This window comes from Mastacembelus armatus, chromosome 9 (assembly GCF_900324485.2).
Source record: "Mastacembelus armatus chromosome 9, fMasArm1.2, whole genome shotgun sequence".
NCBI classification, from domain to species: Eukaryota; Metazoa; Chordata; class Actinopteri; order Synbranchiformes; family Mastacembelidae; genus Mastacembelus; species Mastacembelus armatus.
This window is the reverse complement of record NC_046641.1, coordinates 23969167-23987826: the sequence shown is the minus strand read 5'-3', so window position 1 is coordinate 23987826 and position 18660 is coordinate 23969167. Positions and strand designations below refer to the sequence as shown.

The following is an 18660-nucleotide window of genomic DNA, read 5'->3' as shown; positions in this document are numbered from 1 at the left end:
GAGCGCATGCGCGGCCGCAGCCTCCGCTCCCCCTGCGCCGCGCGCTGACCGGGGACCGTTGCCGCCGTTGTTGTTGTTCCCCCGCACGTTGTGTTGCTGTGCGGACACGCACCGGCTCCAGTGCGGGACTTCCTGTCCGCTCCAGGACCAGACAACAGCCACAAAGTGTCTGCGGCGCCGTGGACGCGCCGTGCGCCGAGCTCTCCTCTCCCCCGTCGTCCTCCCGGTGGTGACCGGGCAGCCGGTGAAGGTAAGAGTCCGCTTTTTGTGACAGTTTTTCAGGGAGCGAGCCGCTGTCCCGCACGGCTCGGCTAACTTCAGCCCGCTTCCGCTCGGCTCTACGTGTGAACGGGTGGGTTTGCTCCGGTGTTCGCCGGTAACGAGGTGAACAGTCACGGCAAGTTTTCTTCCGGCCGTCCGTTACCGACCGCGCCGCGTGGACCGCACCGCCACGTCCTCGGCGTCGCTTTTTAACGTTTAACGGAAACGTTTAACGCTTTTTCCCACTAAAAGCCGCTAAAACCGGTTCCACGAGCCCGTTGCTGCTGGACCAGGTGGACCAGGTGAACCAGGTGTCCGAGTACCTGCTCCCACAGGTAGGCCCAGGTAGCGCGGATACACCTGTGCTGGAAGAAGTACTCAGATCCTTTACTGCAGTAACAGTAGCAGTACTACACCGTGAAAATACTCCAGTCCAGTTAGAAGTACTGCGTTCAAATCCTACAAGTGTCTTTAAGTATTATCAGCAAAACGTACTTCGAGTATTGAAGTAAAAGTACTCATAGTGCAGTAAACCGGTCCCTGTCTGTGTTAATGTACACGTTGAACTTTACTGCGTTAGAGGAGTAACGAGTGCAGTACAATATAAAGTACTTGGGTAGATGTACTGCGTTTAATGCAAATATCTAAACAAAGTGCAAGTACCTGAGTAAAAATACTGGCTCAGCATTTATCACCTTAGTTTGCTCTTAACCTGTGTTGATGCAATACACACACACACACACACACACACACACTGCAGTCTGATGGGCTGTGTGTGTGTGTGTGTGTGTGTGTGTGTGTGTGTAGTGATCCGTCTGTTTGATGAGCTTTTAATTCATCATCATTATTATTATTATTATTATTATTATTATTATTTATTATTATTATTTCAGCTGTTTTATTTAGTTTAGACCAGACCAGCAGACTCCACGTTTGGTTGGAGTGTGTGTTTTACGGAGTGTGTGTTTTTACTCCTCAGAGAGAGGAGTGTGTGTGTTTCAGGTAAACAGTAAATATCAGAGAGGAGTGTGGTAGGAAAACAAAATAAATATGAAGTCAGGTTTCTACCCTCACATCAGCTGCCAACACAGGACCCGTTAACTTTTTCCACACGGGTCTGAGAGTCGTTGTTGTTTCTGTAGCTCGGTCGGTCTCACTCAGACGTGGGTTAAAGGTGCAGGGGGAACCAGAGACGTGGGCAGTGATTCAGAGGTCTGGAGGCTGTTTTATCTGCCCCAGTAGTAAAGGGACAGGGCTGGATGTTCCTGATGCTGTGTCAGACCCATACAAACCAGCTGATAATGACCTGGTTCTCGGTGTGGAAAGCAAACCCGAGGCCCCGTGCAGAGACCGTCCCGTGGACTGACTGAGCCCCGCTGATGGCGTCCTGAGCCCCGTGCTCTGTGCAGGATCATCAGCCGCTCTGCTGAACCTACTTCTGCATTTGCATTCCCACATTTGCCTGAGCCTGAGAAGCGCTGTGCTGCGTGTCGCCGGTTCAGGTTTCAGCTGGGGCCCGGTGAGCCCGGTAAGCAGAGCGAGCACCGGAGGAATGTAGACAGAAACGGTAACTGGAGCCTAATGTTCGAGCGCCGCCGCCTCAGGACCTGTGCAGCTCGGAGTGTTGACGAGGATGAAACGCTGCTCTGGTAAATGATGAGCGAGTGTGTACGTGACATTTTGTTTTCAATCAGAGGTTTCCTGTGCTGTGTGTGTTTTCTTAACAGTAAATACACACACACACACACACACACTGACCATGTCCTCCTCATCACAGCTCACAGCTGAATGATCAGGAGACGGTGTCTCTTACAAGAGCAATACATTTTCACCCTGTAGCTGATCGGAGGGTTTCCCTGTTTGGCTCCACCTGCTGTGAAGAGTTCACTCTGTAGGAAATAGAACAGTAGAAGAAGAAGTCGGTCTGATTGGGTCGATGGTTCTGTGGATTCTGGCTTCGTTCATCTTCTCAAACTCTTGTTTCAACAACTGGTTGTTTGGAGCCTTTGGACCATCAAGGTCCAACGATCCTTAAATCTTTGAAAGGCTCCAACAAAAACGTCGTATCAGCCACAGACCAGTTTGGTTTTGGTGCCTCCATGTTTCTGTCCCTCCCAGAAACACGTCCCATCACCTAATGTTCCCCCCACGTGGGTCAGACATGAGCAGAAAGAACCTATTTATTCCAACAAGAGAGAAACGATGGGATCAAGAGTTTCCATGGCCAATATTTGCCTATTGATCAGGTTTACACCCCCCCCCTCTCTCTCATTCCTATTGGAAATTGGGACCAGACCAAAAAACCGACAAAAAACATTTCTCTGACATTTTCTACACCACAGGATTCAAGTCGAGCCACGAGGGGCTTTACAGTCTCTACAACCTGAAACAAAGTCTGCCCTCAGCCTCTCGACCCGCATCAGGGACAGTTCTCCACGAAGAACCTTTTAAGGGGAATAAAAGGAAGAAACCAACAGAGGACGGGAAGGAGCGGTACTGTGTCCAGAACAGTCCTGTCAGTGGCAGTGGGAACTATCCATTGTCCACAGCAGGTTATGAACATTCAGATAAAGAATCAATTAATGGACAGAAAATTGGTCAGTGGGCTGATGGAGTCACAGGTGTGACCGTGTCAGTGACGTGTGACATACGTGGTGCAGGAAGAGACACAGTGTCCGTTGGTGTTTCTGTCTCAGTATTGATTATGCAGTAATATTTAAGGCCGTTTTTCTGCACCGTTACATCAACATCATTGTTATAACTCTAGGTTTATGAAATACACCTGAACGGTTTAAACTGGCCTGAAAACTGGCAACGTTTCTGGAGGGAGGCCAGATTTTTGCCCGCAAGCTACTGTTTGCCAACTCTACAGTTTATCAATCACAACGAATCAATATTTCTTGCCTCTTCGCCCCCAAATCACAATTTTATTGCATTAATCTTGGCCCAGGTAACCTACTTTGATTCCATTTATTCACTCAATGCCTCAGCAGCTGTTGGATTGCAAAGGACAGTTAGTCAAGTAATTGATTAGCCCATCAAAGGGAAATTAATATGAGAGTGTTATTAGTCAGAATGTTTGAGTCATTCTCCGGTTCCAGCTCGGTGAATGTGAGTCTTCTGTGGTTTCCTCTTGTTCCGCAGTTGGGAAACAAACTTGATCGCATTTTGCAGAAACAAAACATTTGAAGACGTCAGTCAGTCTGTGCTTTGGGAAACTTTGAAGAACCTTTTCAGACACGTTACTGACCAAAGTAGTAATCACTTACTTGTTAAAGTCCTTGGCAGATTATGTGATGATGGAAATAACAGTCAGACCAGCACAATAAACGGTGAAGATTATTGCTGTGGGTGTGTGGACATGTCGAGCTTTTGCTGGAGACTCTTGTTTTAATACCCAAACACAGATGTTGTCTCACCGAATGCAGGATTGGCACAAATCTTGAAGCAGTGATGCTGTTTGATCGTGAGGTTCTGCTTCACGTGCTGTTGGAGCGTCTTGATGAAGCTGTAGCCTGCAGTTTCACACCCAACAGGGTCGACTGTGACCGGCTGTTTTCGGAGCACACAGTGTTTAAATGAAGCCCTGGCTGCTGTGGACGACTTGTGGCTCTGCGGTAACGGCCGTGATGCTGTGTGACAGTATTGAGGGGCAGAGTAAAACCAGCACGGACGACTCAGGGACCACATTTAGTGGATAATGGGAAACGGAAATTCGAGTGTACAAGGACAAGCAAACATGTAGGTGTTATGGTGTCATCCCCAAAGTAATTTACAACATTAATTATCATCCCAGCGTCTCCTCTTGGAAGTTTCAGCTGCAGAGCTCCAGTCCACAAGCTCTTAGACGGTGGATTAAACTGACCCAAGAATCCTCATGGTTCTAAGTTAGGACGGAGTTAGACCACGGAGTCATTCACTTTAACATCCCCTCAGTAACTTCATCCCTACTGGCTCAGCTCGTCCATGGTCACCATCATACTTTAGACTCATCTGACACCTCGTAAAATCCGGATATCACGGATGGATGTTTAGTTGATGTTAATAGGTCGATCTGATAACCAGTGTTTTTTAAATTATGGGCTGTATGAAAAATTAAGATTTTGTTCCGGTTCCTTATCAGCATGTAAAGTATTTGAAAGGTATCCACCAGAGTCAAGCTGATAAATACATTAGTGTCAGCAGCTCTTTAAGACAGATCGGCCCACTTAATATCAGAGTCGGTATCATTTCGACGCCTTAATTTAGTTACCATGAAGTGCTAAGTGCGTCAGGCTTAAAAACAAACCTAAAAATATACCGAAGGGTGAAGAGTTTAATATCTGCCTTTGAATAAAAATGTTTTTCATGGAAATACAGCAATGACATTAACTTAAATGTGAAAAGAATATAGAACCTGTTTTCATGATTCTTATGGTCCTGACAACCAGGCATCATCTGTGCAGTACCTGCCCCATAAAGCAGTGGGCCGTCATTAATAATGGACTGATGATATTATTTTGTGGTAACTCCATCAGCCTGTTGTTTCTCATGCTGCTGCTGACAGAGCTTTGAACTGGCTCCAGGATCAGGGAAAGAGGTAAAGCAGTGAAACCTGAGCGCAGAGGATCCTGCTCCATCAGCGCCATCTTCTCCTGTTTCAGCTCAGACTTCCCCTTCACTGCACCAGGCAGAGGCTGGAGAGCCCAGCTCCCCATGCACTATTGTTTTACAGCTCGGATCACAACAGAAGAATCTGATCTGAGCGGGCCGTCTCTCTGACTTTGCTCGGCTGAAATAAATACCTTTTTTTTTTTTTTTTTTTTTTTTTATGACGTCTCTTCTCCTGAACCGTTTGATGAGCTCTGACAGCAGAAACCCTGCAGCGCTCTGAGTGTTTGAACTGTAGTAGCTGCCAGTCGGCCGCTTCTGCCAGCACCGGGGCTCGTTTACTAAATCCCACATGGGCGTCCATCGCAGGGCCGTCGGCTTACGTTTTACTTTCCCCGTGAGGCACGATGAGGCCCCAGAACATGCTTAAATTCACGTTTATAAGATTTATACCATTTTACAGTTTTTCTGCTGTCATTTGCTAAAAATAGAAATGTATGTTTTTACGATGGTTTGCAAATGAAAGTAGTTTGTTAAAATGATGTTATGTACCGAATAGATTAAAAGACCAAATCCTCACAGGAAGTTATTTCCAATTCAGCAGCAATAGCCTGAAAACTAAAAGAACAGTGTTAGTGTTGAGAAATTTGTTTATGGATCCAACTCACTGTCTCCCGCTATTGATTCAGAAACCTCGGCTCTGATGCCACTGCTCCACTTTTCCCAAATTGATCATCTGTATATCTCACTCTCATTTCAAAGTAATATGCTCTGGTATTAGTCAATGGTCTGCCACAGGAGAGCAAATGTAATAAAAGCAGAAACACAAAATTTGACATTGACAAAGAAACTCTCTCGTCACTTTATTGCAATTGTAACTTTGGCTTAGTGTTCAGGGATTTCCAGGTTTTACCAATTTAAAAGCTCTGCATATCAAAACACAACCAACCAGAAACCCTTCACAACCCAGAACAGTTGTGTATTTTTACTGTCTCATCTTTCATGTTACAAGTCAACCAGGAATGTGCATTTCCGACTGACTTTACCTTGTGAAGGTAAAAAATTTAATTTTTTGAAATTCATATGAAGTTCATATGAAATTGTGTTTCACTGTTCTCTAGCTCTGTTTTGGTCTCCACCACCTCCTGAGAACCATATCTGGGCCCTGCTAACGTCTGTGTGTCGTGGTGCTCTGCAAGGAGGGCATACTGGGAATCAAAACATGAAGCTACCAAAACAATGAGCTAAAGTGCTAATAGAGCTGATGGGGGCTGCAGTGTCAGTGATACTTGTCACTTCAATTGACGTTTTTCATGTTAGAAATTGATCCTTATGCAGTGTAAAGAAACTGATTGATTAGTGTGCCTCTAGGACGCAGCAGCAGATGATCACGGGGCGGTTTCAACGCTCCTAATGCTCAGCCTGAATAATAAATGAAGATGGATCAGCCCGTCCAGATGCAGCTCAGGCCCTTTCTTTTAACTCGGTGTGTGCTGACCTTGCACCTGCGCTAAGCACAGGAAGACATTGTCTCTTAGCTTTTCACTGTTGTGTGCTGCTGCTTCCTCATCTGTTCAGTGATGCAGTTGTGATGTGTTTACTGTTCAGTGAAGCTGGCTGATGAAAAAGAAATGATTTTTCGGTGTCGAGGGAAACATTCAAACCAAGGAAAATCTTCAAAAACATTCCTGCAGAAGTTGTTTGAATAGAAGCTGTAGAAAGAAAAAGCAGATGAAGCTGTTGCTGCTTTTTTCCCCCCAAACTGGGTTTGAGTCCTGGAGGACCCAGGGTCTTCCTGTGTGGACTGCATGTTGTCCCCACTGCATGCTGGGATTGGCTCCAGCCCTCAGCGACCCTGAATTGGACTGAGCGGTGTATAGAATAGATGGGAGTAACCTTTACTGTGGTTTCAGTCTCAAACCTGTGAGCTCAGTTCAGGTGCAGTTCAGTGTTTCTCCTGTCAGGATAAACCGATTGTTAGTCCAGAAACCTGTTCCCTCACCAGGCACCGTCACTCACATACTGTTGGAGGACGAGTGCTGCTGCTTTAAGGCTCACAGAGACGCAGAACGCTTTGCTAGCACTTTCACAGAGACTGAAATCTTCATGCAGTGTTTCTGCTCCGGAGGCAAGAAAGGACGGTCTTTATATTTTCCTCTGTGCTGGAACATTCATCCAGCTCCCTCAGGTGAAGAACAGACCTCACACAAACGTCTCACAAGTCTGGAGATGCATGAAAAGTGGGTTTCAGGGTTAGACTGATATTTTGGACCAAATCTGGTCTTTTTTTTTTTTTCTCCTTAGCACTGTGGTGTCAGTGATCTCTGAATAAAACGTGATGACAAAACCCTGAAACGGACTCAGATCTGGTTTAATTGGTCCATTCTTTTGTAATTAGTGGCACACGTTAAAGTTACAGCTGCAGATTTATAGACAGACATATTTTGCTTGATCAAAATGCTGAAATTTTATATATATATATATATATATATATATATATATAAATATATATATATATAAAATGAGAGGTTAACTAAAATGGTGTGAATCCTCAGATTATTGAGACACATTCCGCTGGAGAGAAAAGTATCAGGCGACTTGCAGTTGTACAGAAAAGATAAGACTGGAATTTGATTCATCCATTAAAATCACCATTTTGTCCACAGTGGTCTAACAAGAAGAGATGATAATGCTTTAGAAAAATCCTAAGGACATCTAATTAGTGTCTGATGTACTGTGTAGATTCCAGCTTTCAGCTAAGAAGACCTGATTTATTTGAGGTCATTCAGAGACAGTCTCCATTACAGTTTCAAGTGTCAGTAACTAAAACCGACTCACAGACTGTCAGCTCGCTGTTGTAAAACTGCGTATGTGTCATTCAGTACATTTCTGCTGGTTTTCATTTAATCTATTTGACCCATAAAAACTATTTGAGGCAATAAAGCTGTATGTCCTGTACCTGAATGTAAAGCAGACCCACTCATTGATTTGATCAGCCATAAATAAAATAAAAAAAGGGATACACACCTGTGCAGAAATAGTATGACACCACCTGTGGGGACTGACAAACCTCCATTTCTCATGGTACGAACTGTGATATTTACCAACCCTAGTTATAAGCTCTCATATGAGCTTTTAGTCTAAAAATATCCGTTTGGCTACTGTTGGTCCTAAAGGGCTTTGATTCCAGGTCTTTACTGCAGATTACATGGACAAAAGCTCTGAGTGCTGTCTCAACTCACGTTCTGCTGCAGAAAAGATTTGTCACACAGCTTTGTTGACACACACTGTCAGATTTACATGTTTTCTGGACACAAAATCAGACGTTAAGGCTGGCGGAGCAGAAACGAGGCTTCAGAATAAAAGATGTGGAGAAAGTCAGCAGTAACCTGAGTGGGCTGCAGGTCAGCTGGAGACGCTGTGTGCTGATGTGGCTGGTTAACAGACCCGGTGATTGATTGATTTTTCTGCCTTGTTTTACACTCGGTAGCGGCCGTGCTGTGAAGCGATATGTGAGCTGTGAGGGCGACGAGCTGCTGTGCGTCCATCGGTGGACTGTGCCGCTTCAGACGCTTCACTGATGCTCTGTCTGCAAAATTACATCAAGGCCCACTAAGGCTGGCTGGATCTGACAGTGTTGGTGCATCCGTACTAATGTTTTTAGGTCATTTTCACACAGGCCTAAACAGCAGCAGTTAAATCTCCTTCTTCCTCCCTGTTGAGAAACAGGGAAACTGAGATTGGAACAAAGAAATTGTCAAATAGCTGAGCCACATCTCACTCATGTCACCTTCAGCTGTGAGATGCAGTTGACAGCTCTGACAGCGTCTTTGGAGCTTAGAAAATGTTGTTAGTTTCCCAGAGTCAAGAACGAACCTCCTTGATCAAATCAAAGTGGATCACAGCCGCCGTCCGTGTGGAGACAGCCCACTTTCCAATCCACGTCCGCTTGTACTCACAATTAGTCGTCGTTATGTCCTTAACGTGTTTTCTTCGGTTTCTGAAGCATAACGTCGTGATTTGAACTCCAGCTGTTTGACTGGAGCCAGCATTAGCATTAGCATTAGCACAGCTGTGTGTCCTCTCCCTCTCATTTGTCCTGTTTGCTTCAAAGACACAACCAAGTGTTTATTTTGATGATTTCCTATAATATTAGTTAACAGTACCAATAGTTTGGATTAATAAGAGTGGTTGACCAGTGCAACTGCTCAGTGTTGATTTTATTAGATTGTATTTTCACAGCTGATGATGAGGTTCATGGTTTTGCAGCAGGTTAAACTGTCTATTTGATTTTCTATAAGGCCTGTCCTGAGTGTGAAAGCCACAATTCAGTACCTGGTTTCACAGCCTGGTCTGTTGTGTCTTTTCTGTCTTTGCTGTTAGCTGCTACAATGAGCAGGTTTTTGTGTAGTGGCAGCTGAATTGGAGAGAGTACAATGACTGACAACAAAACATTTCTGTATGATTTCCGCTGATTGTTACGTGTGAGCTGGATGGATTTCAGAAGAAACATGATGGGTGAGCTTTTCTGGCTAAGATAAAACTCATTTGTTTTTATGTGTTTACGAAAATCTCTCACTATATTTCCACTTTCAATATGGATTATATTTTGTGTTACTTCTAAAATCTTCCCCATTGTATTACATCTAAAAATCAGCAAAGCCAGCAACTTTTAAAGGGAGAGCAAAAGTGAAATAAATCCTTTAACTGCTTCATTAGTAGCTTACGTTCATGCCAAACCCTTGCAAATGTCAATACACACAGAATCAGAAGTGATGTTGAAGAGCACAGAACCTTACGTTGGGAGGATTAATATTTAAAAAGAGTCGGACTCCAGGCGTCTATTTTTCCAGAATCTAAAGACCGAAGCAGCCCTGTGTGTAGCCTGCTGCTGCCAGCTTTGAAAGTGGATTTAAAAGTGCAGTTCACAGCTTTATGTGAAACCTCTGGTGTTGTGGGAACAGGTCTGCTGGAGAAGTGCAAGGTGAAAAGTCTGCTGCTGTGATAACTCTCTCCCAGGTTTGAGGTGAATGGATGCAGTGAATTGGCCTCGGCCCATGAAGGATGCCTGGACTGATGCCCAGTACTACGCTGCCGGATAGTATAATTAGCTCCTTACACCGGGGCTGCATTTAGGGTCCGCTCAGGGCTCCCACACTCAGGGCTCTGGGAAAGGAATTTCATTCTGTCTTTGCCTTCAAAAATACATATAATTGTACTAAAGAGGAACTGGAGTCCACTGTACATGGGCAGAGGGGGATCGAGGTTAAAGAGTGTGTGTGTGTGTGTGTGTGTGAGAGAGAGAGTTAGTTCACTACAATGAAACAACGTTCAACATATTTTTAAATGAGTCTATTTTTACCTTAAAACATTTAACACTATTTTTGGTTAGCAGTTAGCATAGTTCCTCTTTAATGATATCTAACAGTGCCACCACCAGAGCAGCAGTGATCACACACTTATTCAGAGAAACCTGGTTATGCGTGTGATCACGGGCCATGTACTTGCTGCAGATTCCCTGATTTCTCCCCTTATCCTGAGCTAATTTTACAACTACGGTGTTTCTAATTGTCTCATCCGTTACGTATTTTAAGGCGTTTAAGGTGAAATATCGGAGGAGAGAGTGGAAATTTCTCGACTGTGCACAATACACAGGCACCTGGCTGTGCTCATTTACATCATTTGTGTTGGTAAATTTAAACACTGTGGTGATGCAAGATTTTGCGTAACTGACAGTAATTTGCGACAGGTTTAGTAAATATCCCCTTTAGATTTGTTGCAGGCCTCTTGCTGCTAGTTTGAGTTTCAGTTGAACATTGCTGTGACATTGCCTGCCATCCAGCTGCTCTGTGAATTTCTCTGTCTGCAGTCATGCTCATGCATATGTGTAAAAAGCCAGTTAGAAACCCAGTTGGTTACTTGTTTAAACTTCAGCAGGAGAAATTTACCTGGGAAAATCAGGTTTCCATCATCCCCTATCCCAATTATGTTATGTTGTGATGTTTGTCTACCACTGGTCTAAGTATAACCAAGCAGAAGCCCAAAAATACATGTACGGAAGGTATCCTGTTTACGTTAAGATAAATCAGTTATTAAACTAAAAGCCACTGTCAGACCGAACATTTTGTTAAAGTGGCCAAGAATAGAAACCTGGCATATAAGATGTTTCTTAACATAAATAATGATCCTGCATGAGTAACCTTCAACTGTAGCTCAGGCTGAAGTGACTAATCATCAGTAATACCAATAATCAGTGCATCATTTCTGTCATTTCTTAAGGAAAAATGACAAATACTTGTGTTTCCAGAGCCTCTAATGAGAGTGCTGACTTTTCTCTGTTGAATGTTTCTGTAAATCTTTGGGTTTTAGACAAAACATTTGAAGATGTCACCTTAAGCTCTTTCATAAGCTAAACAATTGATGGTGTAATTGTCCAACAGTTAGAGATGAATCACCATGAAAATAATTATTAGCCGCGGCTCCTCTTTTGTCGGGATCCATCGCTATGAATTAGAGCAGTTGTAATGTTGAGTTTGCTCTTAACACGGCTGTTAGGCCTAAAACATCTAATACAGAAACTGCTCTTCTGCAGATTGTTAGCATAAAGAACAACAGGAACAGTAATCAGTGTGAGCATGCTGCAGAAAGCCGTGTAATACAGTCATTTCCCCAAATATAAAATGGACGCTGGGTGGGAGGAAGCTGTGAGGTTTGAAATGGAAATGTACTGTAAATCTGTGTCCAGGTTTGCTCTGTGAGCTCTGAGCAGCCGTGCACTGACACATGATGTCTCAATTACCTGGCTGAGACACACCGTCTGCCTCTCCGCATGTCCACACACACACACACACACACACACATCCCACCTGCCGATTGTACACACACCGGAGGCAACCAGCTTCACCTATCGCTGTTCTGATTGGCTGTGGGCAGCCGAGGAGCTGAAATAGCATCCCAGAGATGATGCAGGTGTACACACATATTACAGTCTGCTGGTTGTTGTTGTTGTTAAATGAGCTGATGGGGGGGGGGTGTCCAGTCTGTCACTATGGGACACATATTGGAATCGGTCGTATTTGCTGTGTTAGCCAGCTCAGCTTTGATGGGGATCGTAGCCACTTGCAACCTAAAACAGGTGTAACCTAATGCAGTGCATGAACAAATCTTTATCCTGAAATCAGCAACAGCTCAACATAATTATGGAAGAATTTATATATAAGTGTCACATTTTGTCTCTTTTTAGTACCAAGTTAAGTTTTTTTTTTTTTTAAACAGAAGTCTAATCATTTCTGCTCAGTGAAGCATCTTTTAATTGTAATTTGTTAAAGCAGTTGTAGTAGATTAGCTCCATTCTTCATTGTGTGTGTGCACAACACATGACGTGCAGTAATATGACTGGATAAAGATTTAGCCCATTTTCTACAGATCAGCCGTCACTGCTGATTGTTTTTAAACCATGTTGCTTTTCTTGCTGTTCCCAGCAGCCACTGGTTTTCATTCATTTCCATACAATGTGAAAATCTTGTTTGTTTTTCTTTAGACGTGATGTTACACATACAGCCAAGTGTCACAAGTCTAATTACTGGTTTCCATACAATATAGGATTGATTTAAACCAGTGGACTCCTGGAACAGTCGGAGGATTTTAATCAAAACTAAACAAACGTCACTTCTGCGAGATGATCCTGTTAAAAGACGAGCAGGCTCCTCCACCTGTTCATTATCACTGAACAATTACTCGGCTTCATTTTCTGCAGCAGTTCACATGGACACACGCTTGTAAACAGAGACGCACCCACATGCCTGAAACGTAAACTTAATCTGGGTATGTAAAACTTTGCAGGGCAGAGTCAGACGTGCTTTACACAGAGTGCAAGGACAAAAAAGAAGATACGGGTACGGGAAGCAATAAGAATGCGAGGAAAGCTTCTTTCCTTGGGCTAGAATAATAAAGCAGGTCTGAGACAGGCAGCAGTTCTCCCAGCTCCCTGTTCTTTCTCATAATTTCCACGCAGAGATCGTCCTTTGGATCTCTGAATTCTTTGTCGATACAAAGCAGATTTGATCTGTGAGATGCAGCCACCGACTGTTACGTTGCTGCTTTATGACAGTAACCTGGCATCTGCTGTTTCAATCAATTTTCTGCTGCTTCTTCAGAAAAACTTTTTACATTGATTTGAAAAAGTTCTCAAACTTACTGTACACTTTGAAATGGACTTGTTTTAAAGCTTTAAACCTTACATTTCACAATGTGGAGGTCCAACATGCAGCAGCAGGCCACTGGTTCAAATCCCCCCCACCACAAACTCTGCATTTTAGTTCCCAAACTACTGTGGAATGAACAACTTCAAGTAAAACAGTTAAAGCCTAAATTGCCATGTCTCAGCCCCTGTTGTTAGTCAGTCTTTTCTGCTTATTTTTAGCCCTAACCAGTCAGTAGCCGGTGACATGTCCATCCCTTCGACATAATGGCTATGTGTATTTTTGTAATGTGAGAGGATGCACATATTTAAACATATGTATATTTCATTTTATAACCAAGTTTTATGCACTAAAAAACATATAAAGAGAAAAACAACTTGTGCAGTGTGGAATACAGTATATATAATTATGTTTCTATAGTGTGTAATCACCTATAAATAAGAGTTGTGTTTTCTTTTGTTTAGAATAAAGCTTTTATATGTACACAGAGGCCGGGTCCCCTTTCACTGAGGCGGCCATGTTTTTACATTAGCCCAGATGGGACACAAACAAGAGAAAGCTGATGTTTTCCACAGTGCTGGAAAAGTAACAGTAATATTCAGTCTCACATGGTAGCTGCTCTCTGAATAATGTTCTCTGTGACTCTGGCTGCAGGTTTGGGCTCAGGTCAGGCCGCAGGGTGAAATATTGGTGCCACCTGCAGAGCTCTGGGTGGCTCAGCTGTTGATGATCGCTGGAATCAAAGTGCTGTGTGTTATTGGAGGTTTTGCTCTGTTCAAATTTGGTCACGTTTTAAGTTTGTGTTCTGGGCTGATGCCACCAGGAAAACTATTGACCTAATTTTCAATCTCACAGCAGAGATTTTAAATACGGAAAATATTCCACCCAATGTGAGGCACGCCTGGTACACAAAGCACAACTATAGCTCCAAATGTTAGACTTCACACAAACACATTGCTGCTGCCTTTAGTGCCCAACAGGGATGAGAGCGCTGCTTACTTGGATGTTTCCAGGCCCACAGCACAGCGCTGATCCATTAATGTATTAATGAAGGCCTAATCCTGCACTCAAAAAATAAAAAGAGCCAAGCTGCTGCTTCATAGCGAAGCAGCTCTGTTTCCTGAGCCCTGTGTGTGGGCGTCACCCAGCTGGGTGCTGTAAACACACTATAGGGCCCCCCTCACCAAGCTCCTCCACTGCAGCTTCCTCCAGAAGACCCCAAGTGCAGGTAACCATGCAGGTTTCTGACCCCGTTAACCAGCCTGTGGAGAGGCCTGGCACAGCATGATCGGCTAAATAAAGCTTTAATAAAGCTTCTGTTGCAGAGGTTTGTGCAGATCAGGGAGGCTGTGTGCTTCTCCTCACTTCCTCCTCCTCGTGTGGCCGTTCAGAGCAGATAGAAACACGTTTTGCCAGTAGACGACGAAAATGTAACCACTATTTTGATTATTGAAGTTGTCCATTAAAGCAGTAATGCCTAACGTCCTCTCTTTACGGCTTCTCTACAGTGAGAAATTGCTGTGTCTATGTAAGAATAGAGATTAGTTTAGGGCATGAGGCTGTTAGTTTGACTAAACGAGCAGTTTCAGTCTCAGCATGCCCTCTGGCTTTTAGCTGTTTTGGAGACTAAATGGTTGATGGGAGAAAATAATTGATAGTGCCATAACCATCCATTCGTGCACAAATGATTCCTGTGTTGAAAACCTGTGGACTTAGAGGCAAACAATTTATTGTATAACAGTGTCACTGTTGTCAAAGCGTGCCCAGTGCTAGTGTGGTACCAGTCACATGCCAAATGGTGGGATTTCCGAGAAGTGTTTCTAATCATCAGGCCGGTTTTATCTATCACAAATCATAAGTTTGCATCGCTGACTGTAAATAAAGGGAGTGAAGGTGATGCACAGTTGGATGGTGAAAGGTGCAGGGATGCCTGCTGTTATGGGCTGTTGGTCTCCAATTATCACATTTCCAGGAATCCAGATCAGATCTTAAAACAAACATTTGCAGATCGCAGCCTGAGACGCAGGATAGCAGCGCCTTAATGAAGAGTGTGACATCAGCGCTGACAGCAGGCGCAGAAACACGGCGAGAAAAGCAGGTGCTAATGAACATCCTGACTTAGTTTTTGCATTTCACACTTTGTCACTTAACTTTTTAAGGCCTTCTCTCTCTCTCAGCTAAATCACGTTCCTATCACGCCTTCCAACTTTGAGCTGCTGTAAAAACACTTTCCTCTTTCTCGCTGTTATTTAATTCAACACTTCTGCTTTTATTGTTATCAGGTTGACATGGCTCTGACCTTTAACTCTTCTTCCGAGCGCTGCTCAACATGCTAATGCAGGCATTTAAGCTTCTGTACCAGGCGCTTAAATAAGTAGAGTATATAACACAAGATTAAATTAGCAATTTTTCCACACTGCCGTGTTGGAAAATCTTAAGTCTGGCTCGGATTTGCCATCCAGTCTAGAGCCCCTGCTCAGGATCTGGCTGTTCAATCAGGGCATTCTGGGAGATTACGGTGTTTTTAAAGGTAAACACAACCTCATCCTCATAAGCCTTCCTGCCTGAGATGTGTATGTCTGTGTGTGTGTTCATGTTGCTGAGTTGTTTCCTCTGCAGCCGCCCCCTGCCAGCTGTGGCTTACTTACATAACATTTGTTGTTGGGTTTATTGGCTCCGGCTCTACAAGGAGATCATGGGGAATTTGTGCAGCCGGTGAAATACGTTCTCTGCTGCGAGGGGTCTGCTGTTCGGGGTTATGGTACCTGCGCCGGCAGACATTATGGTGTTCTCACTGTTCTGTCGTGCTGGTTTGTCTTAGTAGACCAGACAGAGTGTTTCTGTCATTGAGGTTAGCAGGTCAGGACTCACATTGCTTTTGGAATTAAGTGACAACAAGTAGTTTTTATGTTCCTGAGCTGCCTTCAAATCTTTCAACTAAACTCTACATACACAGGCAGAGTAGTCCTGCAAACAGAGATCAAGTGTCCAGGGTAAGATGTGACCACGAGGAGCACTCGATTCCAGTTTTAGTCACAGTTTCAAACTCTTGTTTGAATAACTGGTTGGTCCTTTAGACCATCAGGACGTTCAACAATCCTAAAATCTTTGAAAGTCTCCAACAAAAACGTCGCATCAGCCACAGACCAGTTTGGTTTTGGTGCCGCCATGTTTCTGTCCCTCCCACGATTATCGCAAATTCACAGGCTGCCATCTTGCTTTTGTGATACATTTCACACCAGGGGGACTTGGAGGTGCAGTATCAGGCCGATCAGAGCAATCAATCATCTGAAATTTCATTAACTTAAAAACAATTGGAAAAATGTGTGTCTGTATTGGGAAAGACCATGAGAAGACCATTGTGCATCTGTCAGACTGTGAGAAACTTATCGTAGGCTTGCAGTTTCATTTTATGTGATCCTGACAATTATTTTTTATTATTAATAATGAGTTTTTGGATTTTGAGCAGCTGCAGAGTAGTTTGGATCCATCGTTTCAAACCATAACTCCCCTGCGCTTGGATTTCTAAGAGAGCCTGTATTTGCGTTTGTTGTCGGATCAAATGTTAGTCACTAAAGCTCTGTATGACGAGAACAAGGCTTTTTTTAACTTTCTATCCTACCTGGTGCAAGCTCACAGAATAGCACAAGGCATTATTTGAAGTCTTAGTGTGAGCATAAAAGCCTGCTCATAAAAGTTCCCCACAGTTAAAACGACCTAAATAAACACAACCCTAAAATAATCCCCTCCCCGGGTTCATCTAACCCTCAGAACAGAGGATGGCGACAGGCTGGAGGAGGCATTAGGGAGAGGATACCTGAGGATGGGGTGGTTGGAGTGGCAGAGCCATTTGGTGGATGTTTTAGTCCAGAGTGCATTAGAGCAACATGAGTGGCTGCATTTTTAGCAAGGCTGCAGTCTGACCTGTGACTCTGGTAGAGTTACAGTCTCACTCTACAGCCCCACTGGGAAGGAATCAATAAGCCTTGAACTGGAATATTTGAAAAGACTGTGCAGAACCTGTAACCCGCAGTGTCCCACTTTGTGGTGTCGGTTTTATTTACAGTTAATCACATATTTGGGCAGATTATAGACATTTACCTGTGGGCACAGGTGCGTAAACACCTCCCTCGTTGTGTTTTTTGCTGAGCCGTCCCGTGGCCGTAGCCCAGCCACTAGCTCTTATTTTTAGCATCATTTAAAAAGTCACTTTAGTCCCACAGCTTTGTGTTGTAGCAGACTCAGTTAAACCCCTTTAGTCTAATCAGGGACTCATTTGAGTGTACCCTATTTAGCTCTGTTACAGAAGGAAAAAATAATAAAAACAAACAATAAATAAATACTGATTCTGTAATGGCAGTGTTTAATTTATTGTCTAATTATTGGCATTTGAAAACCATCCTTGGCTCTGACCCCGTCTCACCCGTTCTTATTGTCTTCATCTTTCCAAAGCACAGTTGGTGCTCAGTCGTCTTATTGTTATGAAAAACCAGAGCTCATAAGCGGCCGAGGTTGTTTGTACTCTGTGCGCTACAAGCACTACATTTGCATCGTGTCACTAAACTGTAGTGAAGCTAATTTTTCATTCGGTGTGTCATGGGCTGCGAACATTTGTCTTCGGCTGGAGTGAAATGAGTTAATTACTGTTTGCTGAAGGAAAATGTAAAAACTTGTGCAGGGCTTTTGTTCTCACTGAAGATCTGAGGTTGGACTGTGTCGTTTTCATTAATCGTCTCATAATGTGGCCGTTGTGAGGCCCTTTGAGACTGTAACTGTGATTAAGGCCTATGCAAATAAACTTGACACAGAGGGAGCAGATGCACCCGCTGTGTGTACCCTTCACTGTATAGCTATTTATGCAAAGCTTGTAGAAAGTGCAGAAAGTATATTTCTATTTAGAGATGGAGGAAATCCTATATCCTTTTGCTTGTGTGTGTTCTCAGGCTCTGGGCTGCTTTTATTTTTTTAAATCAGCATTGTCTTTTTGTCACATGCTGAGCTCACCATCTGCCACTGCTGCAGCACCATCAGCGTCCTTAAAAAGTCATCGCTGTATTCTTAATTATCTTCATTTAATCACCTCCCCTCTACAGGGAGATGGAAAGGTTATTAGAAAATCAGCCTGCATGGGGACTTTATTAAAACTGCAGCAGAAAACTGTATGCTTGTAGAGCCCACCCCGGGTAGGGACTGTAGGTGTTTCATTATTGTGTTAGGGTTTAAATCCTCCTTATGTTTTCCTCCTCTCCCTGTGTTGTTTATTGTACTAAGCACCTGAGTTAATGTCTGCACATTTAGGTTGGTGGTAAAGTCTGTGCATTTGCTTCCATATGCTGGTAACTGTGGTGTTACATTAGGGGTTTCCTGCATGGAGGGGGGGGGGGGTTCCAGGCACAATGACACGACCCCGTACAACAAAAAAACTTCTCTGCGACATATGAGGACATCATCCAGGAAGACGCTGCGTCCTCCCAGCCGTGGTCTGTTTGATTGATTTCACATTTGGCGTCTTGTGTCGGAGCTGCACAATAGAAACATGAAGTAGCTTCCTGCTGTTGGTGTCTATTGTTTATGTCCAGGGGCTGAAATGTGAATCAGGTCGCTCGCG

General features: G+C 43.8%; 1 protein-coding gene across 2 annotated transcripts in view; it reads left to right on the top strand.

The window, feature by feature from the left end:
* LOC113138622 (spermatid perinuclear RNA-binding protein-like) overlaps nt 1–18660 on the top strand; it is a 51342-nt gene continuing 32682 nt past the window's right edge. For both annotated transcript variants that reach the window (XM_026321190.1, XM_026321191.2), the window contains exon 1: nt 1–250. The gene's annotated coding sequence lies outside the window, so the exon portion shown is untranslated. The remainder of the gene's footprint in view (nt 251–18660) is intronic.